The sequence below is a fragment of the Pristis pectinata genome, chromosome 40 (assembly GCF_009764475.1).
Source record: "Pristis pectinata isolate sPriPec2 chromosome 40, sPriPec2.1.pri, whole genome shotgun sequence".
NCBI classification, from domain to species: Eukaryota; Metazoa; Chordata; class Chondrichthyes; order Rhinopristiformes; family Pristidae; genus Pristis; species Pristis pectinata.
The window spans coordinates 7,440,613-7,459,203 of record NC_067443.1 but is presented as its reverse complement, the minus strand read 5'-3'; the positions used below and the strand labels follow the sequence as shown (position 1 = coordinate 7,459,203).

The following is an 18,591-nucleotide window of genomic DNA, read 5'->3' as shown; positions in this document are numbered from 1 at the left end:
TCAACCCTTCTCTACAGAGTCCCAGGCTAAAGTGCCTTTACTAACAAAGTATATTCTCTCAGTCCTGGTATTATCCCTGTGAATAATCTTTGAACTTTCTCCATTTTTTAAAAATCTGCAGAGCAGAAATGTGTGCAGCTTCCAGTGTGGTGTGATCAGGTTTACGTAACGTCCCTACTTTTCAGTTATCACTCTGGGAAAACCACAGATTTTTGCAAGTTTGTTAGCCACAGGCAAGGTACCAGAAGAGTGGAGGATAATAAATGTTGTTCCTTTATTTAAGCAGGGCAGCAGGCATAAGCCAGGAAACTACACCCTGGTTTCAGTGATAGTGAAATTTCTGAAGAAAATCACAAGGGACTGGGTTTATATACAGTTGGAAAGCAGGGACTGATTAGGATGATCAGCATGGCTTAATGCAGGGCAAGTTCTGTCCCACACATTTGACTGAGTTTTTTGAAGAGGTAACAAAGGAATTGATGAAGGTAGAGCAGTAGATGTTGTCTATATGGACTTCAGTGGTACATTTAACAAAGTCCCGCATGGTAGGCTGGTCCAGAATCCAAGGCAAGCATGCTAATTGGATCCAAAACTGGCCAAGAGATTGGAGACAGAGGATAACAGTGGAAGGATACTTTTCTGACTGGAAGTCTGTGACCAGTGGTGTACCGCTGGGATTGCTGCCAGAACCTTTGCTATGGATGAGATATATATTAACGACCTGGATACGAATGTAGGAGGTATGTTAGTAAGTCTGTGTATGACATGGTGCTGTAGATAGTGAGAAAGGTTGTCCAAGGCTACAACAGGACATAGATCAGATGAAAAGTTGAGCAGAGCATTGGCAGATGCAATTTAATCCTGACAAGTGTGAGGTGATGTATTTTGGGAAGTCAAACAGGGAAAGGACACATACAATAAATGGTAGCGTGCTAAGGAATGTTGCTGGAAGAGTCCAATTTCAAAGTTCCTTGAAAGTGACAACACAGGTCAACAGGGTGGTGAAAAAGGCACATGGCTTCATAGCTCGGGGCATGGAACACAAAAGTTAGGACATCACGTTGCAACTTTACAGAACAGTGGTTCGGTTACGCTGGAGGGAGTGCAGAGGAGATTCACCAGGATGTTGCCTAGATTGGAGGATTAAAGTTATGGGGAAAGATTGGACAAGCTCGGTTTATTTTCCCTGAAACAAAAGTGGCTGAGGGGTGACCTGATAGTAGTATAAGATTTTGACTCTTTTTTCCCTTGGTAGGGGTATCAGAATCAAGAGGGACAGCTCTAAGGTGAGAGGAAGGAATTTCAAGGGGGATCTGAGGGAGCAAGTTTTTATTTAAAAAGCAGAGTGGTTGATATCTGGAATGCACTGCCATAGGAGGTGGTGGAATCACAGACGATTACTATATTTAAGAGACATTTAGACTAGCACTTAAGCGGGCAAGGCATATACGGTCTTAATGCCAGCAAATGGGACTAATGCAGATGGCCAAAAAGATGGATATGGATATGGACATGATGGGCCGAAGGGCCTGTTTCTGTGCTGTACCACTTTGTGCAGCAGAGTTAATCTACAGGATGAACAGGGAATTGCCTGTCCTTGTGCCTCGACTCCAGAACCAAGGTTAGTGCGATCTCAGTCACGGAATTAGTTTGCAGATGACATTTGTGTGTGCTCAGATAGAGGCAGAGCTCCAAGTCATTGCTGACTACTTCACTGAAGTATACAAAAGATGGGCCTTACACTGAACCTCTGGAAAACAAAGGTCCTGTACTAAAATGTCCCCACAAAACACTGCCTCCAGGCCAATCAAGAACCACAATAAGACCTTGGATCACTTGCCATATCTCACATCGAGACTTGGTAGGGGTATCACATTTTGTTTAAAAAAGAAAATCCATCCTTTTATCCGTCTTAATAGCCAAGCCCTATTTCTGAAATTACACCCTCCTAAATTCAAGATTTCTCCACAAGGGGAAAACATCACCTCAGCATCTACACTGTCAAGCCCTCTCAGAACTCTACATGTTTCAATAGGATCACCTCTCGTTCTTCTAAGACTGTGATCAGACAACCCCTTCATCCCAGCAATCAACCAAGTGAATCTTCTCCAGGCTGTCTCCATAAATAAGGGCAGCACAGTGGCACAGCAGTTAGGTGTAACTGCCTCACAGGAGCAGGTTCAGTGCTGGCGTCAGGTGCTGTGCGTGGTCTACATATTCCTCTATAATGATGTGGATTTCCAACAGATGCTCCAATTTCTTCCAAGGTCCCAAAGACATGTTGATAGGTAGGGTTAAAAAAAGTTGATGCTGGAAGAACTCAGCAGGTCAGGCAGCATCTGTGGAGGGAGATGGAGAGTCGATGTTTTGGGTCGAGACCCTTCATCTGGACTGAAAGAGGGGAAAGATAGCCAGTGTAAAAAGGTGAAGGGAAGAGTGGAGCAAGAGCTAGCAAGTGATAGGTGGATCGAGGCGAGGTGGGGTGACAGACAGATGGAGGAGGGGTGAATGGGAATGGCAACAGAAGCTGGGAGGTGATAGGTGGAGGCAACAAAGGGCTGACGATGGAATCCAATAGGAGAGGAAGGTGGAGCATGGAATCGAGGGAGGTGGGGAGGGCAGGTGGGAACAGTGGGGGAGGGGAACCAGTGGGAAGAGTGTGTGGATGGAGGAGGGGAAAGAAACAGGGTGATGAGTGTTGGGGTGAGTGTAGGAAGAACTGGGTCGAACTGATAGGTAGGGTTATTGGCTACTGTAAATTAGCCCGAGGTGTAACTAGAGGCCAAAAACAAAATAAAGGGAGGTAATGATGGGCATATAAAAGAGAATAAAGTTGCAGGGCTACAGGGAAATGAGTGGGAATGGAACTAATGGGATTACTCTACAGAAAGCCGTCATGTACTCAATGGATCAAGTGGCCTCTTTCTGTGTTATACTAAGTAATTTAAGAATAAAACTGTACGTAGTACTTTAGATGTGGTGTCACCAATACCACGTACAGTCAAAGCAAGATTTCCCGACTTTTATACTCCATCCACTTTGCAGTAAAGATCAACATTCCGTCTCCCTTTCCTACCTCCTTTTTAACTTGTGTTGATGTACCAGATTTTGTAGTCTCTACGTAAATAGTATTCTGCTGTTCTATTCTTTCTACTTTACATTTTCTCAAATTATATGCCACCTGCAAAACTTTTACCCACTCACTCAACCTATATAAATCCCTTTCCAGACTCTTTACATCCTTCTCACAACTTGGTTACTAACCTATTTCTGTATCATCAGCAAATCTGGCTACAATACATTTGTCATCAATACAGATTGCAAATGTTGATTCCCCAAGCTTCTTCCCTGTGGCACCCTAATAGTTCTACAACTTACCAAGCTGAAATTGTCCCTCTTATCCTCACTGCCTGCTTTCAGTTAGTTAGCCTATCCTCAATTAAAACCTTGGCCGCAATGCACGTTCCAATATTTGCAAACAGAAAAAAGTCCTGAGCACCAAGGAAAGATAGTCTGCATGAATTTATCATGGTGGCAGAATCCCAATGGCCTTGCAATATTTATAGGTGTGTAGCCCCATACATTCCACTTGTTAACATTTAGTTAGAAGTACGTCACCCCATATGGAAATGGAAACTATACATCATCAGCAAAATTACAGAGTTGTTCATCAATTACAAATTAATTGCAGTAAATCTTCCTCTTACATTCATATCTTCAACTGAACACAAAGAAGAAAGGCAATAGCTAGAACCAAAAAAGAGCTTGAGATCTAGTGGCCCACACAAAACGTGAGACCAAGTCTTTCACTACTCTTCAGTACCCTGCACAAGCATTTCAACCTTTACATAGAACAGTACAGCACAGGACCAGACCCTTTGGCCCATAATGTTGTGCCAAACTAATTAAACCAATAATTAAATGCCTAACTAATCTCTTCTGCCTACACAATGTTCATGTCCCTCCATTCCCTGCACATTCATGTACCTAGCTAAGAGCCTCCTAAACGTCTCTATCATATCTGCCTCCACCACCACCCCTGGCAGTGGAGTAAAATAAAACTTGCCCCACACATCTCCTTTGAAATCTCCTCTCACTTTAAATGCATGCCCTCTAGTATTAAACATTTTGACCCTGGGAAAAAGATATCATGTCTACCCTATCTATGCCTCTCATAATCTTTTAAACCTCCATCAGGTCTCCCCTCAGCCACTCAAGAGAAAACAACCCAAGTTCAACAACGTCATTTGTTGTAAGAGCAACATTTTTAGTATCCACTCAAACTCTGTATTTCTAAACCAGAATAAGTGGCTGGAAAAAAATTTTCATTTTATAACAGGGTAATAACAAGCCTGTCACTGGTAGCAGTAAAAGGAATTGACAGGATGTATTAAAAGATTGAATTCTGCTTTGCAGGGAAACCCTCCCCAGTTTCCCACTCAACTAATTAAGAGAGATTTTTAGGTTTATCATTTTGCTATTTGTGCGAGCTTGATGTGTATTAGTTGCTACGTTTCCAACAACCAGACTTCAAAAGTAACAGAGTCATTGAGAGAGATACAGCACAGAAACAGGCCCTTCAGCCCACAGAATCACTGCTGACCATCAAGCTTACATCGCTGACAGTAAATATTTAAGACATCCTGTAACAGAGAGGAATAGCACTTCAGAAATGCAAGCTTTTCTTTCCCCCCACATGGTGCTGAAAAAACCTAGGTTCAAGGCAGCATGACAGTACCAACACAGGTTCACACCCACACATCAGCACACCACTGCATAAGGTCAGGAAGGCATGAGTTGTTTGGGAGGACCCATAGAAATAAACTGCTCCATCTTCCACCTTCTATACTGTTATCGGTTTTATTGTATGCATTGGCAAAAAAAATACTGAACATCTGGAGTGTTGGAGGCTGTGGATAGAACTTTACAAAAAAAAATGAGAGGGACAGATAAGGTAGATAGTCAGAATCTTTATCCCCAGGGTAGAAACGACAAATACTAGAGGGCATAGCTTTAAGGTGAGAGGAGGGAAAGCTTAAAGGAAATATGTGGCCATGTTTTGTTTTACACAGAGAGTGGTAGGTGCCTGGAACGGGCTGCCAGGGGTGGTAGTGGAAGTTTAAGAGGCTTCTAGATAGGCACATGAACTTGCAGGGAATGGAGGGGTAGGGCAGGCAGAAGGGGGGTTAGTTTAATTAAGCATCATGTTCAGAACAGACATCGTAGGCCAAAGGGCCTTTTCCTGTGCCTTACATTCTGTGAAACAGAGATAATAGGCTAGGTGTTCCACCAAAGCTCATTTGGAGGAAAGGGAAGATTGGAGAAGGGAAGATGCAACAAGACCCAGGTGTCCTCGAACACTGGTCACTGAAAGTAAGTGCTCAGGTTCGGCAAGCGATTAGGAAGGAAAATGGTTGGCCTTTCAGTGTAAGAGGAACTGTCTACAGGAGTAAGGATGCCTTGCAGCTGTACTGGGCCTTGGTGAGACCCCACAAATTATTACTGGACTGATTCCTCGGACAGCAGGACTGACGTTTGAGAGATCGGATCAGTTAGGCCTTCATTTACTAGCATTTAGGAGACCTCGGAAACCTATTAAATTCTAACAGTAGTGGACATATTAGATGAAGGGAGGATATTCCCAATGGCAGGAGAGTCCAGAATCGCAGGTCACAGCCTCAGGATATGGAGTATGCCATTTAGATCAGGAGTCACATAATTCTTTATCCAAAGGGTGATTAACCTGTGGAATTCTCTCCCACGGAAAGCAGTGGAGGACAAATCATTAATTATACTCCACAAGCAGGGAGATATATTTCTTATTGTAAAGGATCGAGAGATATTTGGCAAAGTCAAGAACAGGGTACTTTGGTGAATGACAAGCCAGGAATGTGTTGAATGGTGGAGCAGGCCTGAAGGGACAAATGTTTCTATGTCCTCTGTTTCTAATTTTATCTCAAATGACTTGCATAATCATGCTGTAACAATTAGCAGCTGCAATGAGTACCTCTGCTCCTTAAAAGGGCTACCTTTCTCCTGCAGGTTAAATGGTAGTAAGGATAGGCTCCCCTACTCAGCTCTCAGCACCACATCTTCACCACTGGCATCACCAACTCCAAATCCACATGCAACGGAGAATCAAATCCTAAACCACATTGCCAATGAGGGTTGAATGGCCTTGGGTTGAGGTGGGTAATAAGAATTAATCAGTGATCTCGTATTGAATTATACATTTCAACAGCAGTTCCACAATTAAGCCCTGTGATTGAAATTTGGAGGCAAGAATCTCATTAATTATCCTTTATTTGACAATCATGAACAGTCACTTCAAATCCCAATTTAGAATACAACAAACCAGGGCCCCCAGTGGAGTTAGGTTTCCTCAATTCAGCACTTCTGCATTTTCACTTCCTTGCAGCTTGTGCCATAATCAGATTCTGAGCTTTTCCCATAATCCCTCTTGGGCTGACAAACAGCCAAAAAAATGCAACACAGCACCTTGTGCAGATGTGCGTGTCATACTAGGCATTCAACTCACTCAACAGATCATCTTTATATTGAATGAGAATAGAATAAAATCCCTGTTGTACGCAAATGTGTGTGAAAGATAATTGAGATGTGCCTTAATGACAGACAGCACAATAAGAATGTTGAATGCAAGCTACAGATCATTTCATGATTGGCTGAGGAAGGTACTTTTAAGCATTCTGGATTCTCAAATCAAAGCTTTCAATATTTTCTTAAACTTAATGCAGTTTTTTTGTGCAAAACAGATGGCTGTTTATTTCAGAACCCATCAAACTACTTCACAATTCATTTTCACTCCATACCAGGCCTCAGAGAATCAACATGCCAAAACAAAAAGAAAAGTACCCAATGAGATTGAGCATTCATCTCTGTCCCTCCGTGACCCAGTAACGTCCCCTATCCATGAACCCAGATCCAATGCTACTACCACCACAAAACCGAGGTCCTCAGCATCACGCCCTACGAGAGCTCCATCCCAGCATGACATCCCTTCCAACTCTGTTAACCATCCAAAAAATCCTACCCAGATACAATGTCCTTTCTCAAACTTATATGTTCTCAATATTCTATAGTCACATGGGTGAACATTTATATTCATGAACAACCTCGGTCATTTGAAAAACAGACAACTTATGACCCAAGGATTAGGACCTTGTCCCACGCACATTTGCAATGCACATACACACTTAGGAAGCAGGCTCAAAGGGTACCACCTATTAAAAAGCACTGTGCGAGTTCCTTTACCAGATGCAATGCAGCTTACAGGAAAATTGTAACCTTTGAGAGCAATTGGGAAGTCGGCAAAGATTACTGACCTCGCCAGAAACATCCATATAATTGAGACAATCTACCCAAAACTGAAAGTAGAGTGATTCAAACAGAAAGAGGTGCTAGGTGTCACTCAGATTACCACCCATGTTTAAGGGTATTTCTACCAGCCCCTTACTTCTGTTCCATAGTATTATCAAAAATAAAATGTTTTTTGTCATAAGCACCACTTGCCTTTGGGTAACATAAAACAGGCTTTTCAAAATGGCAGTCCATTAATGCAAAGACCCCTCATGTTGGCAGACATTAAAAATATCACAACCAAAAGGCAGGAATGAAGACAATCCCAACAGTTCTGCACATTGAACATCTAACTTACTATGTTGTCTCTACTGTTAACTAGCTCCCAGCTAGCTGTACAATTGGTCTCCAGAGAAATCGGCACATCAGGATATTAATGTTCATTTACCACTTGCCCACTTCTACAAGGTCAGAAATTCAATCAGCTCCACTGACTGAGGAACAGCAGAGTTGGAATACAAACTTGGTTTACTGCAGGTACAGCATACAATGATGTCAGTGTCAATTTAGAACATAGAACACTACAGCACAGTACAGGCCCTTCGACCCACAATGTTGTGCCGACATTTTATCCTGCTCTAAGATCTATCTAACACTTCCCTCCCACATAGTCCCCTATTTTTCTATCATTCATGTGTCTATCTAAGAGTCTCTTAAATATCCCTAATGTATCTGCCCCCACAACCTCTGCCGGCAGTGCATTCCATGCACCCACCACTCTGTGTAAAAGAACTTACCCCTGACATCCCCCTTATACCTTCCTCCAATCACCTTAAAATTATGCCCCTCGTGTTAGCCATTGTCACACTGGGAAAAAGTCTCTGACTGTCCATTCACTCTGTGCCTCTTATCATCTTGTACACCTCTATCAAGTGACCTCTCATCCTCCTCCTCTCCAAAGAGAAAAGCCCTAGCTCGCTCAACCTAATTTAGCAGACTGATCTGTGATTTAATACATCCATTAAAGATCTTGACAAGCAAATGGGGTTGCTTGCACCTTAACCCCACCCTACCAACAATGCCAAGTGCAAACCAGACAACTTTTCAACTACAGGCAGCAGGAGAAATAGTTAGCTACAAATACAATTAATGATAACTTTGACAAAAAAAAGCTGCATCTTTACTCTGTCCAATGCAGAGCATTGGGATCCAAAACAGGCACAAAAAAACCACAACATTTCCAGCAAACCTCATCCATTGTGAATGATCATGTCTATCGCAGATACCTTCAAGAGGCACTGCCTCAAGAAGGTGGCATCCATCACTAAGGACCTTCACCATCCGGGACATGCCCCGTTCTCGTTACTACCATTGGGGAGGTGGTACAGGAGCCTGAAGACCCACATTCAATGATTCAGAAACAGCTTCTTCCCCTCTACCATTAGATGTCTGAATGGTCCACGAACCCATGAACACTACCTTGTTACTCCTTTTTGGACTATTTATTCATTTTTGTAATTTAGAGTAAATTTATGTCTTTGCACTGTACTGCTGCCACAAAACAACAAATTTCACGTCATTTAAGTCAGTGATAACAAATCTGATTCTCATTCTGTGTCCAGGCAGAGCAAGGATATGGAACTCTGACAGAAGCAGATTTACTCAATCTCTATCACTGGTTTCAACGACAGGCTGTTGTGCTATACTCCCTACTCATCAAACATAGTCAAATCTGAAGAAAATTTGCATAATGTACTTGCAATTAAATTAAATTTGTTTCATTTAGTAGCAAATTTTATTTGATTTTTTAATACAAGAATAGTCCTGCCTAAAGTAGGATCGGGGATGAGGATGTTCGGATACCGAATGTTAGGATAGGGGATGAGGTCTACACGAACATGTCTAAGATAGTAGGTAGCGAAGATAGTAAGAAGGATGGACAGGTAGAAAGTCAGGATAATCTGCTGATCAATAGAGGTACAATAAAATCAATAGCAGATACCAGTCTAAACATACTATATTTAAATGCACGTAGCATCAGGAATAAAGTAGATGACCTAGTGGCACAACTACAGGTTAATAAATATGACATCGTTGCAATCACTGAGTCGTGGCTTCATGATGGATGTGATTGGGAACTGAATGTCAAGGGGTATACAGTATATAGGAAGGATAGGAGGGTAGGCAGAGGGGGAGGTGTGGCCATGATGGTTAGTAGCGATATAAAATCAATAGAAAGGAAGGACATTGGGTCAGAGGAGGTGGAATCCTTATGGGTGGAGCTGAGAAATAGCAAGGGTAAAAGAACAATAATAGCAGTCATATATAGGCCCCCGAACAGCAGTCAGGAAGTGGACCATAAGTTGCAGATTGAGATAGAAAAAGCATGTCAGAGTGACAATGTGAAGATAATTATGGGGGATTTTAACATGAAGGTGGACTGGGAAATGCAGCAAGGCGGTAGTACTCAGGAGAGTGAGTTTGTGGAATGTCTAAGGGATGTTTTTCTGGAGCAACTTATTGAGGAGCCCACCAGGGGATCGGCTGTTTTGGATTGGGTGCTGTGTAGTGAACCCGAGGTGATTAGGGAACTAAAGGTAAAGGAACCACTGGGAACAAGTGATCACAATATGATTGAGTTTAGTTTCAAGTTTGAGAAGGAGAAGCTGATAACTGGTGTATCGATATTTCAGTGGAATAAGGGAAATTACAAAGGTATGAGAGATGAGTTGGCCCAAATTGATTGGAGGAGTAAGTTAGCTGGAGGGACGGCAGAGGAAAAATGGAAGAAATTTCTACAGGAAATAAGGACAATGCAGGACAGATATATTCCAAGAAAAAAGAAGGTTTTGAATGGAAAAAAGGCACAGATGTGGATAACGAGGGAGGTGAAGGATAAAATAAAAGCAAAAGGGGCGGCGTACAAAGTAGCAAAAATTAGTGGGAAAACAGAAGATTGGAACGATTTTAAAAATCTGCAGAGAGAAACTAAGAAGGTCATTAGGAAAGCAAAGATGAGTTACGAAAGGAAGCTGGCGGACAACATTCGGAAGGATTCTAAGAGTTTTTTTAAATACATAAGGAATAAAAGAGAGACACGGGTTGACATAGGACCAATTGATAACGGTGCAGGAGGTATTATAATGGATGATAGTGAGATGGCAAGGGAATTGAATGAATATTTTGCATCGGTCTTCACCGTGGAGGACATAAGCAATGTGCCCATTAGTCAGGAGTCTCACGAATTGGAGCTGAGTTCAATTGAGATTAATAGGGAGAAGGTGCTTGGAAAACTAAAGGGGCTTAAGGCTGATAAGTCTCCCGGACCGGATGAGGTGCATCCCCGGGTTCTGAAGGAGGTGGCTGTGGAGATAGCGGAGGCGTTGGCGATTATTTTTCAGGAATCGATAGATTCTGGCATGGTTCCGGAGGACTGGAGGGTAGCGAATGTAGTTCCGTTATATAAGAAAGGTGGGAGGCAGCACAAAGGCAATTACAGACCTATTAGTCTGACGTCAGTGGTGGGAAAATTATTGGAGTCTATCCTCAAGGAGGAGGTTACCGAATACCTAGAGGCGCAAGGCAAGATAGGACCTAGTCAACATGGTTTTGTGAAGGGGAGGTCCTGTCTGACCAACCTATTGGAGTTTTTTGAAGAAATCACAGGTAGGGTGGATAAGGGAGAGGCGGTAGATGTTGTGTATTTAGACTTTCAAAAGGCCTTTGATAAGGTGCCTCACAAGAGACTGATTAATAAGATGAGAGGTCATGGAATTATGGGCAGGGTAGCAAAATGGGTGGAGAATTGGCTGGTTGGCAGGAAGCAAAGGGTGGAAATAAAAGGATCTCGTTCTGGTTGGTTACCGGTTACTAGTGGTGTGCCGCAAGGGTCGGTGTTGGGGCCTCTCCTTTTTACCTTGTACATCAATGATTTGGATGATGGAATAAATGGTTGTGTGGCTAAGTTTGCGGATGACACCAAGATAAGTGGAGGAGTAGGGAGCATAGAGGAAATAGAAAGAATGCAGAGGGACCTAGACAGTTTAGGAGAATGGGCAAGAAAATGGCAGATGAGATTCAATGTTGAGAAATGTGCAGTTGTACACTTTGGAAGTAGAAATAAGCGGGTAGATTATTATCTAGAAGGAGAGAAGATTGATAGTGCGGTAGTACAAAGGGACTTGGGGGTACTTATACAAGATACCTTAAAAGTTAACCACCAGGTTGGATCGGTGGTTAAGAAAGCGAATGCTATGTTGGCATTCATCTCGAGAGGTATAGTGTATAAAAGTAAGGAAGTGTTGATGAGGCTCTACGGGGCGCTAGTGAGGCCTCATTTGGAATACTGTGCGCAGTTTTGGGCCCCGCATCTTAGGAAGGATGTGCTGACGTTGGAGAGGGTTCAGAGGAGATTTACGAGAATGATTCCAGGAATGAAAGGGCTTAAGTACGATGAGCGTTTGTCGGCTCTTGGACTGTACTCGCTGGAGTACAGAAGGATGAGAGGGGACCTCGTAGCGACATTTAAAATGTTGACAGGTAAGGATAGAGTAGATGTGGCTAGGCTGTTTCCCTTGGTGGGCGTGTCCAGGACCAGAGGGCACAATCTTAGAATTAGAGGGTACAGTTTCAAGACAGAGATGAGGAGAAGTTTCTTTACCCAGAGGGTGGTGAAATTGTGGAACTCCTTGCCACGCACAGCAGTGGAGGCCAGATCAGTGGGGGTGTTCAAGGAGGAGATAGACAGATATCTAAATAGTCAGGGTATCAAGGGATATGGGGATAAGGCTGGCAAATGGGATTAGAATAGTTTTTTTTTTCTCTCTCTTTTTTTCCCGCCCCATTTCTTTTTCCCTTTTCCTTGGAGCAGACTCGATGGGCCGAATGGCCTGCTTCTGCTCCCTTATCTTGTGATCTTGTGATCTTGTGAAAGTAGGAAGTATCCTAAATTAGGAAGTACCTTTATAAAGACACAGTCCACTACGAATTGCTCTGTGAATAGCTTGCAGTCCCCTTTAACAGGGGTCATATTCTTTGTCTCCAGTCAGTAACCAGAATGAGATTACACTCCAAGCTCCTGCTTCATTACTTATCCAACCACTGCCCAATCTGTGCGTCTCCTCACTCATGATTCCCAGCATCTGAGAATTTATTGGTTAAAAATGTCCTTAGTTTTCACAAGATCACAAGACAAAGGAGCAGAAGTAGGCCATTTGGCCCATTGAGTCTGCTCTGATACCTCACCATGAGCTAAACTATTCCCATCTAGCCCCAGTTTCCGGCCTTTTCCCCATATTCCTTGATACCTTGACTAATTAGATACCTATCAATCTCCTCCTTAAACACCCCCAATGTTCGGGCCTCCACAGCTGTACCTGGCAACAAATTCCATAAATCCACGACCCTCTGGCTAAAGAAATTTCTCCTCATTTCTGTCTTAAATGGGTACCCTCTAATTCTAAGACTGTGCCCTCTAGTCCAGGACTCACCCACCAAGGGAAACAGCTTAGCCACATCTATTCTGTCCAGTCCTTTCAACATTCGAAATGTTTCTATGAGGTCCCCTCTCATTCTTCTGTACTCCAGTGAGTACAGTCCAAGAGCCAATCCAATGCCTGCACCTTATAATTGGTAGCCCAAGTCCTGACCCAAACTGCCCCAACAAGCAAATACTGTCACAGCACTGATGAACTTCAGCTTGAAATACTACTGATATAAACTGAAATACTACTATACTGATATAAAAACAAAACAACGTAATCAAGAAAAATGCACAAAGACAAAAATTAAATGCAAACCGAAAATGGAGATACAAGTTAAAATTGATCAAAATAAAATCAAAACAGGGAGGAAAGGGAAAATAAGAATTCTTTAAAATGAAATAAAATTATTCCGTACAAAAACTTTGTAACTTTGGTCGCTAGGAGGCCCTTTGAGACGGACCAGATCAGAGTAACTTCTGAATACAACGGTGAAGTTGGTCAATTAAGTACTGAAAGTCAGGGCAACTCTAACTTACCTTGCATGATATGGGAGCTAATGCTTCAACAATAGTGAAAACTAATAAAATGATGCATCAGAAAGAGGAAAAGTTTGTAACATCAAAGAGTGGATAAAATTAAACACAACCAAGGTAAAGAAATTGTCCTAAATGAAGAGCTCTTCCTCACTAATTAAGAATGAGAGGTGACTGCAAGATTAAGATTCTGAGAGGGATTGATCAGGTAGATGCCAAGAAAGTAACCCTTTCAACTGGAGAGTTACCTTCTCAGACTTTGGGGAAGGGGATGTGAGTGCGTAGTCTCAAGGTAAGAGTTGCCTTTTAGATCAGAGATTAAAGGAATATTTGGAATTCTCTTCCTCCAAGGGCTGTGGATGCTTGGTCCATGAGTATATTCAAGGCTAATGGCAACAGATTCTTCATGAAGGCATATGGGGATCCAGCAGGAAAATGGAATTGGGGCAGAAGATCAGCCACATCTTATAGATTAGTGGAATAGTTCTGAGAGATTGAGTGGCCTCCCCCTGCTCCTGTTTCTTATGTACAAATACATTGAGCATCCAGAGTTTGCCAAGCGCATCAATACTGCGGACACTGTGGTTGCAAGAGATGGTCAGAGGTTGGGTATGACGCAGCAAATGACTCACCCCTGGCTCCCTGAAGCATTTCCACCCTTGACAAATCAGCAACTCTCCACTTACCAGCATGTCCACAGCTCAGATGCTGTAAAAGACATCTTGTTTGGCAGCCCATCTACCACCCTCAATTTACCACCAGCACTCAGTGTGTACCAAGTCACGAAACGTAGTGCATCAACTTGCCACGGTTTCTTCAATGACGGGATCCAAAACGCAACGTTGACTGCATAGGACAAGGTACAGGGGAGATGGTGATGCCACCATCTATAGGTTCCCTTCTAAATTGTGTAACACACTGATTGGGAAGTTCCTGCATTGTCATTGGGTCAAATTCCTGAAAGTTCTGAACAGCACTGTGGGAGTACTTTCACCGCACGAATTGCAGTAACTACACAGCAGCTCACCACTATCTACACAAAAGGCAGTCAAGGATGAGCAACAAATTCTAGGCTACATACTATGAACAAAAAATATTTTCAAGAGAAAACTGCAGCCATCATTAACATAGCCCCAATGTAATTTTTTTCCCCCCACTGTGACCAAATTACACATTCAGTGCCAGGGTGCGAATCCCAATAACAACACTTGCTCCATTACTGATGTACCCTGACAGCTAATAAACCTCTTCCAATATACAGAGGCCACAAGGATACTGGAAAATCAATATCGTGAAATTGCCCAAATGGCTTTCAAGGTCAATCAATCCATCCCATTTACTGCTTTATATTTAGTGACAGACCAATGTCAGGCCTGACCCAGCAGTGCATACACACGTCAAGCAGCATCATCATAACATGTTTTTAAATAGCAAAGAGGGGAATATTTTGGACTACGAAGGATTTTGGGAAAATGTGAATAATGCAGCAAAAATTAAAAAGAAACTCCTTTGGTTGCAGTTGGTATCTTTGCTTGGCGAGGCTGCTTTCACTGGTGTTGCCCATCTGGCCAACAATGCAGAACAAAACCCACGTCAGAATGACCCTTACCCTTGGTACAACTAGTATTTCCATAACCTGCAAACAATTGATTCTCTCTCTCCTGTCTCAATTAAATGTTTAATTCAAACTTCTCGCTCTCCGAAAGTAATCAGGTCATCACCACCGTTCCAGATATCTCTTCTTCTTAACCAGTCCGTCAGGGTGGAGTGTTTCCACTCCAGTTTTGCGGGCGTTGGGGTTGGTGATAAGGCCAGTGTGGGGACACCAGACCCTGGAACAGGAGAGATTTTATAGGCAGGTGAGGTGATAAGCTCCAGCTTTTTTTGCTGAGCTTCTTGAGGGACACGAGGCTCTCTGTGCCATCCCAAATGCTCTTCGTCCAGATTGAGCAGTCATATGCCAGGAATACCCACAGGTCAGTGGGGAATGTTTCTCTTTTTTCAAGGGAACTTTGAGAAATACTTCAAACTGCTTCCCCTGTCAACAAGGTAATCACTTGCTGAGACAGTGCTGTCAGCAGTGTGCCTGCTTCAGGAGTCTGGTGTCAGACATACAAATGAATCAGCCTGCCCATCAGAGTGTAATGACCGCCTCAATTCTGACCATTTTGGCCTGGTGTGAGGTGTGGGGGGGGGGGCAGAATTGCTGATGTTGGTTCACTTATCCTGACAGTGAACTTGGAGGAATGTGCAGGGACAGTATTGATGCCATCTCTTCAGTGTTTTGAGGTGCGTGCTATAGGTAGCCCATGTTTCAGAAGTGCACAGGAGGGCAGGCACGACTGTAGCCTGGGTTACGTTATGATCTCCAAACATGTCAGACGGCCAAAAGCTACACTGCTGCATTGAAGGTGATGGTGAGTTTCATCATCAATGTCTCCCTTTACTCCAAAGATATGGGCAGTGTCCACACATTTCATAGGGGTCTCATTGCAAACCTCTATTGTTGGGGTGCTGTGCACCTTAATAAAAGGTTGGGGTAACCTTGGCTTTAGAATGGAGGCAAAGTGGATTATACAGTTTCTCAATTTCTCCTGTAAGTTCCACTCCAGCTTCCTGCTGTAATGGAGCTGATGGCCAGAGTATTTTGATGACATGTTAGGGTGATGACAGAGCCATGTTTGACACAAGTCTGCACCAAGTTTGGGTCTGTTGTGGACCCACTGGTCAAAAATCACTGTTTGCATACCATCATGGCGCGGTCTTAGAATGGAGATGAATTTCTCAGGACAGACAATTTTGAGAAGGATGCTCAACTAAGTCAAAAACTTTGGCAAGTCAAAAATGGCCATGTAGGAGTCACCATAACCAGTCATGATGTTGAGAGCGACAGGATATCCGACGGCAGGATATGAAAACTGAGTTCAGTCCAACCCTCAGCAGCCAGCCACAGATGTGTCAGCATGTCCTGCTGGGGATAAGAAACATGAACTTCCAGGCCAGCTCACCACAATCTGAACATGAGCATTGTCAATTAAACAGAAATCGAGAATGGAATGCTGGGGCATACATTCCCTCCTCCCCACGCAATGAGCCCCTGAATGCCCATTACACCCACCGAGCCACCCTACTGTAAAAACACAACTGTTCATTAACCCGGCTCCAAGAGCCACCAAACAATGCACTCAGAACGCTGGGGATGCTCTGAGTGAACTCTGCCTTCTGTGAGCAAATTCAAGAGAAAATTGCAATTACAAGCAGAGACTTTCCCCAAATAGGTCACAACTTCAAATAAATTTGGAGGAATAACATGTGTACATAAATCTCAAACATTTTGTACAGAAAAAAAGTTCCCACAGATAACAGACAGATAGGGAACAGACAACAACAGACAGGGAAAGACCAGTCTCCAACCTGACGGCATTAACATCAATTTCTCTAACTTCTGGTAACCACTCCCCCTGTTTCCCCCACCACCTTTTGGTTTCCTCATCCCTCTGGCCCCTTTACCCCTTTCCCGCCCTCATGACCTGCCCCTCACCCACACCTTCCTCCCACTGGTTCCCCACCTCCTTCCCTTTATTCCATGGCCACGGTCCTCTCCTATCAGATTCCATCTTGTTCAGCCCTTTGCCTCTTCCACCAATCACCTCTCAGCTTCGCACATCATTCCCACTTCCCCTCCACCCCCCACCCACCTACCTTCCCCCTCACCTGGACTCACCTATCACCTGCCAGCCTGTGCTCCTCTCACTCCCCCCACCCTTTTATTCTGGCATGCCCTCTTCCTTTCCAGTCCTGATGAAGGCTCTCAGCCCGAAATGTTGACTGTTCATTTCCCTCTACAGATGCTGCCTGACCTGCTGAGTTCCACCAGCATTTTGTGTGTTGCTCCAGATTTCCAGTATCTGCAATCTCTCTTGTGACTCCTCCAGACAAACCTGCCATCTTGACATTAGTTTTCACTGATCTTGCAATACCTAAGACTTGATGGACTCTGCTTCCTCTACACTGTCCCATCATAGTCATAGAGTCACACAGCAGGGTAACAGGCCCTTCAGTCCAACTAGTCCATGCTGATGAAGATGCCCCATCCAAGCTATTCTCATTTGCCAGCGCTTGGCCCATAACCTTCTAAACCTTTCCACTCCATGTACCTGTACAACTGTCTTTTAAACGTTGTTATTGTACCTACCTCACTCACTTCCTCTGGCAGCTCATTCCACGTGGAGGGCACATGCCCAGGACAGGTACAGCATATGATGGACATGCTGTAAAACTCCATTCATACAATCTCATCAAATATTCCCAGGACAGGCACAGAATGGGATATAGACAGTAAAGTTGAATCATCCAGGCCTATTAAGTTAAACTAGGTCTTAAAAAAAAGTTAACCTTCAGGGTCACAGACAAATTAAACAGCAATCAACAGGGTGTGCAGGTAGAATGTTGATTGCACTGTCATAGTCGACCCTAGATCTTTCTGCATCTAATATTGGGGCACACCGATAGTTAGCAGTGCAACAATGACTAGGACCCCTCTCTCACGTGGGGTGGAGGAGGGGGTGTGTACCAACAACAGCAACGCACAGGTAATACATGTTCTTGGAACCACCACTCACTTGAGCATAGTTGCAACACAAGAAGGAATTCTTCATCACAGATTCATCACTAATTATATTTTGACTAGCTAATTACTACAATAAACTAAACTGACTGCTTACTGTAATCCCAATTTCACTAACACCATTCTGGGAAGATTCATTGGCACCTTATGCCATGACAATTGTTATTCTTAATATCCTTGGGCCAACTATACATGAATAAATACTCTGTGGCAATTTCAGCCACAGTTCAAGTTTACAAAAAAAAATACAGAATAAAACAACCAGGAACATAACTCCTTAACTGGTTCTTCAACAATTAAAACAAATGGAGAATGCCTGCCCCCCACCCCCCCCCCCCCCACCAAAGAAAACACATCATTCCTGCAACCTGCAGCCATAAATGCAGCAAATATTGGTCTGAAAATGTATAAAAACTACAGAGGTAAGAACACATAAAGCACCAGTAAGATTCTTTTTACAATACAAATGTTGCAAATAAGCTGAGAATTTTAAATATATAAAAATAATTTGCTGTTTGTGACATAACACTCAGAACTGCCAAAAGTAGCTTCATAGATGTGATTAAAACTAATTAACCCAATGGTGTACACCAATGTAAGTACTTGCAAGTAGAGATAAATACTTAAATAA

General features: G+C 43.2%; 1 protein-coding gene and 1 pseudogene across 2 annotated transcripts in view; both read right to left on the bottom strand.

Annotated features, from left to right (window-relative positions):
* The window catches only part of adar (adenosine deaminase RNA specific), a 70,001-nt gene that overhangs the window by 44,715 nt on the left and 6,695 nt on the right, over window positions 1-18,591 (bottom strand). The gene's annotated exons all lie outside the window — the stretch shown is intronic.
* The window catches only part of LOC127587412 (basic proline-rich protein-like), a 3,392-nt pseudogene continuing 3,175 nt past the window's right edge, over window positions 18,375-18,591 (bottom strand).